The following is a 9,847-nucleotide window of genomic DNA, read 5'->3' on the forward strand; positions in this document are numbered from 1 at the left end:
TTTTTAAAATCAACTGTCAAAAATATTTTCATGCACAACGATTTTGAAAGTAGATCTACTTTTCAGAAAATGCAGAACGGAGCTTATAACATCTGAAAAAGTAATCTCCCTCTATTTTTGATTTTATATAATAGCTTATGTCATTGGCCGTTATTTCCGGTGCAAACCTTGTCGCAAATATAATTTCATGGCGGGAGCCATAGATATGATCTTTGGACAGGTTGAGTTTTGCCAGTAACAGTCTCGGGATGATCACTAGTGATTAGTGAAGGAAGAGATAATTCCTGAATGCCATGAGTAGATTGTGAGGTTTTCTTAGTTGTATCAGTGATATTAACTGTCTTAGTTGTATCAGTGATATTAAAGTTTCAGTTGTATCAGTGATATTAACTAAAACCCATTGTGGAACAGTGTTCTCCACAAAACTATTGCTTTGCGACTAGGCATTCCATTAGTTTGTGCCTTTTTCGCGGCACCTTTGCGTTTCTGACCAGAAACTGACGGTGACGACACAAACTCATCTAATTTTTGGTATTTCACAAACATGTAGAGAAATTCTCAAATCGGAGTGATAGTAAGAAAAATCTTTTTTCATCGATGTCAATTCCGACTGCAAATCCTTTACAAATTGTAAAAATCTGCAGAGAGTTTCCTACATTGCACATAACACCAACGAACACCAAAATCATTTCTAATTGTGTCTACGACTTTTGCGTTAATCCTAGCACATTTTGCATGCCATTGATTAAGACAAAACCAACAGGTAACACACAATTCATCCTCTGCAACAATATTACACAATTCAAAAGGGCACGACATTTTATTTATTTAATTATAATTAGGCTTAACTCTAGTTTAGTAAAAACTCTTCAATATATTTTTTTTTTCCAGTGGTAGGTATTTATACCCTGATCGCGGGAAACATTTTTTTTTGGGGACGGACTCGGGACCTCAGATTTTTGACCCCAAAGTCCGGGTTCAAGACCCTGACCAGACCCGGATCCAGTTACCCGATATAGACAACCTAGGTATCGTTGGAAAGCTTATGAAAATACCTATCCAACACATCACATGATGGTAAGTGGTCAAGGTTGCCAAATTATATATCAATTGATGCCAAATTATAGCTGACACTCTTACCTATCCAAAATGCAATAATTTGTGCTAATACCTTTTTTGGTCCAGAGATATGGGTCTTTCCATCCGCATAACCCGATTCTAACTAGTTCATTAAAATTATGTTTTCAGTAAAAAAGGTTTATTTCGCGTAGCCGTCGTTGGATTACAAAAGCACCACATTTAGAAAACTTTGGTTGGCGTTAGCCGGTGTTGGACATACTTAGAGGAGAAAATATCGAAGCTCCGGCCGAAGGCCGGCTATTTACAAAAAGTGTTAAATTTAGAAAACTTTGGTTCCAGAGGAGAAAATCTCAAGCCCCGGCCGAAGGCCGGCTATTTACAAAGTGGCAAATTTAGAAAACTTTGGTTCGCGTTAGCCGGTGTAGGACATACCCAGAGAAGAAAATCTCAAGCCCCGGCCGAAGGCCGGCTATTTACAAAAAGTGTCAAATTTAGAAAACTTTTGTTATTCCATTTTCTTACTGTTTGTTTTCTTACTGAAAACATAATTTAAATGAACTGGTTCGAATCGGGTTATGGGGATGGAAAGACCCATATCTCTGGACCCGAAAAGGTATTAGCACAAATTGTAGCATTTTGGAAAGGTAAGAGTGTCAGCCATAATTTGACATCAATTTTGTTGACCCCCATAATGGGCCCTTTTTGGACTTTTTGGGGTTTTATAAAAATCCGGGTCCGATAATTTGACTATAACACCGAACCTTGACCACTTGGTCCATCATGTGACCACTTGTCGGATAGGTATTTTCATTTCCAACGATACCTATGTTGTCTATATCGGGTAATTGGATCCGGGTCCAGACCGGGTCTTGAACCCGGATTTTAGGGTCAAAAATCTGGGTCCCCGGGTCCGTCCCCCAAGAAAAAAATTGTTTCCCGGAATCAGGGTAAAAATACCTACCTCTGGGAAAAATTTCGTTTTTACTAAACTAAAGTTATTCCTTTATTTATTTTATTTTTTTAATATTGGCAACTCTTTGAGATGACAAACAAAACAGATATGTTACATGGCAGAAGAATACAGGTAGATGCATCAACACTTGGGAGCATTGGTATGTCAAAAAAATTTAAATGTTTTTTCAAATATATTAGATTTTTATATGCTTTCTTGTACTACGTCATTCGGAGGCTATTATAATTCACGTTTTTCAACAATTTTTACAATTTATATAATTTTTCATTCTACATTTTCAATTCCAAAATTGGTTTGTCAGTTCATTGTCCAAGCAGCTGTGCCGACGCGTCTACCTATATTCTTCTACCATGATATGTTACAACAACTAATTAGCTAATGTAATAAAAGAAACAAGATAAAAATTTAATTTTTTTCAAAAGCACGGAGCACAACAATTTTTTGACACTAATCACAACAGGGTTGCCGACTGCTTTAGTAAAACAGCTGATGGCTTGCAAGTTTTTGCAGAAATTCCGTCTGTTTACTTTTCACAGTTTTCTTGCAAAAGAGAATAAAACTACTTTAGTCTCTCAGAAAGGAATCAAACACAATTATTACAATCCATTCAGGCAGGCCTCTTTACCGGCAATTTTCTCTAACCTATAATACGTTATCTTCCTTTTATCATAGTAGGCATTTCCCTGAGTGCTGCATTGGGGTATGTCCTCTCGAACTTCCGAAAAAACTTCAGGTGAGTTCTGACAAGGTGTCTTCCCAGAAGTCTACAATACTAAAGGTGGCAGGTGGTCGCATTACATCCAGAGTTAGGGGTCCTCTAAAGGACCGTTGGCACTCCCCCAGACCCGTTGACTGTTTCGACTGCTTATTCAATTCTCAGCTACCCTGTACATCCACTGGCTTTCCACTATGCGCAACCTGTGGACACATCACATGGCTAAATATGTCATTTTTTTTTGTATGTGTGTTTAATAATACGAAAATTGTTTTACAAATATTCAAAATCAGTTGAAACTAAATTGTTTACAACAATTTTTAATTTAAAATGGTAATACACATATATAAAACACGGTTTTGATAAAAATCCTTGACCTTTGTATTTGCGTCGTTTTTATATTTATTCAAAAATAATGCAACAAGTGGTTTTGTTTATTTCATACAAACACATGTTGCATTTGTTTTGCCAGTAATCTGACATTACATTCCATTCAGGCAGGCCTTTTTACCGAAATTTTCTCTAACCCATAATACGTTATATTCCTTTTATCATAGTAGGCATTTGTTCTGGCCCAGAACATGCAAGAATCTACTGCTTCGGAAATTGATTTAGACATCTTAAATTGAAAATCGGTTATGATATTAATTTCTTTACATTCTTGCAGTTCTGTAATAAACCAATGATTACAAAATCATCATCGGCCTTGAAAATAAAAGACTACTAAAAAACTATTATCTCAAAATCGAAAATCGATTACACAAAGTCAATATTGCGATTTTTACCATAGCCAATAAAACTATAAATCAAAAGTCGACTTACGTAGCCCTAGTAAATATGATGTTGATCGCAGCATCGTCATCTAATCGAGGATCTATTATTTCTTTTATTTAAATATCAAATTGGAAATACAAGCAATATTGTCACATCATATTGTTGCGGATTTGGTTTTAATAAACGTGAATCGTGAGTGTATTCCCAGTTAAATCTGTGTCGTGATCTGCGTCCAAATTATGTTTATATGTTGATTTTGTCTGTCCATTTTTGTTTGTTTCGTGCTGTTTCCACCAAGATTTTTGTGACCAATTTCTATTTACTCACTTTGTCAAATATGGAGATATTGCGATGTTTAACTCTAGGCGCTTGTTTGCTATTTGGATTTGTGTTTTTCCATAGTCCTGAGGTGGAATCGTGCAATGAAGTTGTATGTGCTCCAATCGTTTCCAAATGTTTGTTGACACAGAGTTGTAAATGTGAATCGAAGAATTGCTCCTGTTGGCAGGAGTGTTTAAAATGTCTTGGAACCAAGTACTACGAGGAATGCTGTAGCTGTGTGGGTAAGTCAAAAGATGTCAATCAAGATTTGTGGTATTTAGTGATACGTTTGAACAGAATTTTAAAGAGTATGAATAGTAGTTAGACATCTAACACAAACACGTCCATCGCCTATTCTTTTCATTGATAGACCGTTTGTGTGGTAGTGTGTGTTTAATTGGAATTTGATAACTTGTAGATTGTCAGCACGAAATGGATTGATATCGATAAACAAACCGTGATGATTGCCATGCGAATGGAATTGCGTTCTACCCTTTAAACAAATGTTGGTGAAAATGCGCTATCCGCAGTTTCTGTAAATTTAATTTAATTGCTTTTCTAAGTAGGCGACCAAAACTGTAAGCGTTACTGTGGAATTAATCTCAAGCCAGAGTATATGTAAAACAAAGGCATATCAGTGAAAAGTCATTACTATTCTACCAAGCAAGTTTCTACTTTGAAGTCAACAAATAATTAATGAAATGATAAAGAAAAAGTATAGGATTTGTGTTTTTCCATAGTTCATAGTGAACAATATTTGCAATTGGGGGTTACTCCAAAAAAGGGGACCGACACAACCGATTTGTAGCCAATGCTTCTGAAGTGATCCAAACTCTATAATTTTTATCCATACATAGTATGGAGGGTATATAAAGTTCGTCATTCCGTTTCTAACTAAACGAAATAATAATTTTAGACCTAATAAAGTTTATATATTCTTGATCAGCGTAAAATTCTAAGACGATTAGCCCTGTCCGTCTGCTGTAATCACGCTACAGTCAAAACGAATTAAGATAAGCTAAAATTTTACACAGATCTGTCTTTTGTCTGCAGGCAGGTAAAGTTCGAAGATGGGCTATATCCCCCTATAACCCCCGATATTCAGTATTTGAATGATTTTACCCACATTTTTCAATGGAATAGTCTGAAATTCTCACAAGACGTTTCTTGTGAGTACTTGTCTGAATAGAAGCACGATTGTCTAAATAGAAGCACGATATCGATATAGCCCTTATATTCGGTATTTCGATGGTTTCAACCAAATTTTTCAACGGAATTGTCTTAAAATCCACAAAAGGAGTTCCTTCTGAGTAACGGTTTCCCTTGATATTCGGTATTTTGATGATTTTTACGATGTTATTCGCAGGAATTGTTTCAAATTTCGTATGGTAACAATTACTACAGCCTATGATACAAATTACTTATGCAGGATCTTCGTAAACCCCCATATAACGGTTTTCATTTGAGAGGTATTTTGCGACGATTTTTTTTTAAATCTTTCTTCTATACATGACTACTTTAAAATTATTTATAATAATCTTAATCTTAAAGATCTTAATTAAAATTATTATTAACTTTAAAACAAATTAGCAAAAATAAGAAAATAACAATTGATTAAATAATAAGATGAATCAGCTATGCAAGAGAAATACAAAAACAAACACAAAAAGAAAAGAAAAACATGAACATTATTAAACAATATTTTGATTAAAGTGATCATATAATTTACGCTTAAACATTTTAGAGAAGAATTAAATACCTTAAGATTGGGCGGCAGATTGTTGAAGATACGAGCAATTCTTACGTAGAAGGATTTTTCAACAGAGGAGTCAAGCGTGGTATAAAAATTTGCGGGTTCCTACGAGATCTAGAAAACTTAAACAGATCCAAAACAGAAGAAGGTGTCTGCAATCTAAAGTGTTTGTAGAAGAATCACATTGACCTTAAATTCACAAAACAACCAAGGAACTCTTTCACATAAGCAGATATATTCACGACGTTTAACACAAAAAAACATATCGCATAACCCTATGAAACAATAATTTCTACTTACGAAAAACACTACCCCCCAAAATCTCAATACAATATAAAAAGTGGGGCATAATTAAGCAGCGTTCGAAAATAAACAGTACACAAACATAGTGCACTGTACCGGTACAGTATCACTAAAAATATTTTAGTGATACTGAACCGGAACACAACGATGATCGAAGTGTACCGCTGTCGGAGCGCTAAAAAATCGTAGTGTTCCGCAGTCGGAACACTAAAAAACCTGGTGTTCCGCAATCGGAGCATTAAAAAATCGTAGTGTACCACATGTACCACATTAAAAAATCGAAATCATAAAACTGATTTAAACACTCAACCATACTTTGTAAAATGTTTACTTTTTTACACCTACATTCATTAATTTTTGGTACCAAAAATAGCAGGTAAATTACTTGCATAATTACAATACAAACATCTAATTTTCTCACAAATCGTAAACAACACATATGTGGTACACTACCGGAACATTATTTTTTTAATATTCCGCCATGTGGTACACTACGATTTTGTAGTGCTTCGACTGCGGTACACTACGTTTTTTAGTGATCCGACTGCGGTACAGTACGATTCTCGTTGTTCTACGGTACAGTATCACTAAAATATGTTTAATTTTTCTGTGGCAAAACTATATACAAACACTACAACTTTTTTAAAATAAAATTTACTTTGGACACTAAAGAATTCACATTCACATCAAATACCAAACCATAATCAAGAAACAAACCAAGACATTTCATCGAGCTTACAGCATTTATGGGCGTCCTATAAATGGAAACCTTTATTAAATCCTCTTGCATGTTCCCAAAAAAGAAAACTTAAGATTTTTGAGTATTTATTGAGAGCCCATAATCTGTCAAAATATATACACATTTTGCATATGTGAGTGTATTGTTTTAAAAAAAGAAAATAATTGAAACGGGCAACAAAATGCATAATTTTGGGATAAAACAATTTTGTCCTACTATCTTGGATTCAATTTTGTGGAGAAACCCCAACATTCCATTCATGTTTTGTAGGTTTCCCCAATATATAACTTTGTGAAAAATGTTAAATAAAACAAACCGATTGTTGCATGTTAAAAAAGTTTATTTGACATAACATGGTAGAAAATACAGGTAACAGCAAGTGTTGTTGTACAAAATTTTACCAAAATTCCATTTTGGTAAATTTAACCATTTTACCATTTTACATTTTACCATTTTTTCCAACAGTGGGTCCAAACCAATTTTCTCAGATGGGTTTGGAATATGAGAATCATTGGTCTAGGAACATTTTCGATGCTCTTTCCGAAAATGAACACCATAAAGGCGCATCCCTAACCATTTTCCCACAGTGGGTCCAAACCCATTTCTCCTACAGTGACCATATGAAATATAAGTCTGGCCACTGTGGGAATTCCAGATGGGTTTGGATTATGAGAATCATTGGTCTAGGAGCATTTTCGAAGCTCTTTCCGAAAATGAGCACCATAAAGGTGCATCCCTAACCATTTTCCCACAGTGGGTCCAAACCCATTTCTCCTACAGTGACCATATGAATATAAATCTGGCCACTGTGAGAATTCCAGATGGGTTTGGATTATGAGAATCATTGGTCTAGGAGCATTTTCGATGCTCTTCCCGAAAATGGACACCATAAAGGTGCATCCCTAACCATTTTCCAACAGTGGGTCCAAACCAATTTCTCCAAAGAGGACCCATGAAATATAAGTCTGGCCACTGTGGAATTCCAGATGGACACCATAAAGACGCATCCCTAACCATTTTCCCACAGTGGGTCCAAACCCATTTCTCCTACAGTGACCATATGAAATATAAGTCTGGCCACTGTTCTTGTTCTGGCCAAAGTTCTTACAATTATAATTTTTTAATAAAATTCATATAACATTTTATTGTTATATTATTTTCATAATTTTAACTTTTATTTTGTTTCATAACAAGCACTTTTGAGTTAAATTTAAATTTACTCTCACGAAATGTAGTTAAATTTAAATTTATCTCTGAGAGAAAACCAGTGTTGGTAAGCGAAAAATCAAAGTAGTAGAATTTAAATTTAAATTCATTTTCACGCACATCGTCTGATACAGAATGTGATTATTCACAATCAAAAATGAATGTCAATTATACCTTAATAAATACACCTTGAATTTAATATTAAAATAAGGAATGTCTATATTTGTTTACATTTAGATTTTTCATTTGTTTACATGGATTTTCTAATTATGTTATAATTTATATTTTTTCAGAACTTTGTCCAAAACAGAATGATACACGCAACTCCATCTCTAAAAAATCACATGTCGAGGATTTTGAAGGAGTCCCCGAACTTTTTAATGTTCTAGTATCTTCCCCAGCTGATGAACTGGATTTCAATTGAATATTTTTACATTCCCGTTAGACTTTGATAAGGTTTTATCTGGTCCCAAACTACATAGTTTCCCTATGGAAAACAACGACAAAAATTTAGATGGAGCCATTAAAGAACGGGACAACATGGGTATTGTCAATTGTACAGTGATTTATCTGGATCAATGCACTTCATGGAATAGTGTCGCCAAAGTTGCCAGAGCACCGGAGCAAGTAGCTATAGGTAAAATATCTTAGTACTATAAAAGTGAAATGGAATTTTGTAAATTTTGTTTTTTAGATGGTTTCATGATGGCTGTTGCGAATGTGTAGGCTCGACATGTATAACTATGGGGTCAACGAAAGCCGCTGCAGAAATTGTCCCGAAGCCCCGTTGATTGATGACGTTGATGATCCTCTAGACGAGGATATGCAAGATTTTGGCGATAATATGGGGCCGTTTGACGGATCTGTAAATAGCAACTATTAAGCTTCAACAAGCACTCTTTTTTAACATTGTATTTAGAATTTATTAATATGCATACTGTATATCGTTATTTTAGAATTTAGTTTATAATAAACCAATAAAACGCATATAATATGGTCAAATAATTTAAACTTTATTAAAAAATGTGCCTCTTTATTTACTTTTTTTCAAACTTAGCATACCTCGTCTTCATTTGTACCATGGGTAATACGAAATCCCAGCTAATTTGCATCTTTTCTCATTCTGATACACATTGGAAATATACAAAGAGGGTGAGATAAAAAAGTGCAACAAAGTCATACGCCATAATTTTTATTTATTTTTTTAATTTATTGAATGAAAGCAAAAAATGTCGGAAATAGCTTCAAATTTTAGAATAAGTTCAGATTTGTTCGTATTGGTCACCTTTGCCACGAAACGGCCAATGAAACCGTCACACGCTGCCCGAAGGTTGCTCTGCGGTAATTTGACACATTCCCGGGAAGCGCTTGCTTGAGGTGATTGACACTTTGGTATTTTTTAGTGCCAACCTTGCTTTCCAAAACACACCATACATAATAGTCCAACAGATTGGTATCCGGAGATTTTGGTGGCCATTGTGCGCTGGAAATGAAGCGAGTAACCTCATTTTGTAACCATTTTTGGGTGGCACGTGCTAGTGCGTGGTGCTGAGTCCTGTTGGAATGTCCAAGGTCTGCGGCCAAAATGTTAGCATGCCCAAGGCTTTAATACACCCTCCAGAATATTTTCGTGATAATATGCGGCGTTTATTCTGATGCCATGGTTGATTAAGACGAGCGGAGAGCGACCATCGGCTGTTATGGCGGCCCACACCATCACCATACTCGGCGCTTGAGTTCTGGTGGTGCAAATTTTCAGCTGACTTCTTTGACAAGTAAACACGACCATTTTGTTTACAAACTGCTGGACAACGAATGATTTCTCATCGGAGAAAACTAAATTCGTCAGTTCACCACTTTCGGCCAAGCAAGGCAACTCTTCGGAACAATCCCACGGCAGCGGGTTCTACGATACCGGATTGACCCGAAACAACAAGATCCCAGTTTCGGCCAGCGGCTGCCAACCCAGTATGTACATGTTTG

At 35.5% G+C, this 9,847-nt stretch overlaps 1 protein-coding gene and 1 pseudogene across 2 annotated transcripts in view; one reads left to right on the plus strand and one right to left on the minus strand.

Moving 5' to 3' along the window:
* The window catches only part of LOC101890378 (GPI inositol-deacylase), a 22,980-nt gene extending 18,975 nt beyond the window's left edge, over positions 1–4,005 (minus strand). The window contains exon 1 of one of the 2 annotated variants that reach the window (XM_059118537.1): positions 3,870–4,005. The gene's annotated coding sequence lies outside the window, so the exon portion shown is untranslated. The remainder of the gene's footprint in view (positions 1–3,869) is intronic. The other variant, XM_059118535.1, reaches the window with a different exon arrangement.
* On the plus strand, positions 3,561–8,853 carry LOC131800874 (protein twisted gastrulation-like; annotated as a pseudogene).
* The last annotated feature ends 994 nt before the right edge of the window (positions 8,854–9,847 follow it).

The sequence above is a fragment of the Musca domestica genome, unplaced genomic scaffold, assembly GCF_030504385.1.
Source record: "Musca domestica strain aabys unplaced genomic scaffold, Musca_domestica.polishedcontigs.V.1.1 13, whole genome shotgun sequence".
Taxonomy (NCBI): domain Eukaryota; kingdom Metazoa; phylum Arthropoda; class Insecta; order Diptera; family Muscidae; genus Musca; species Musca domestica.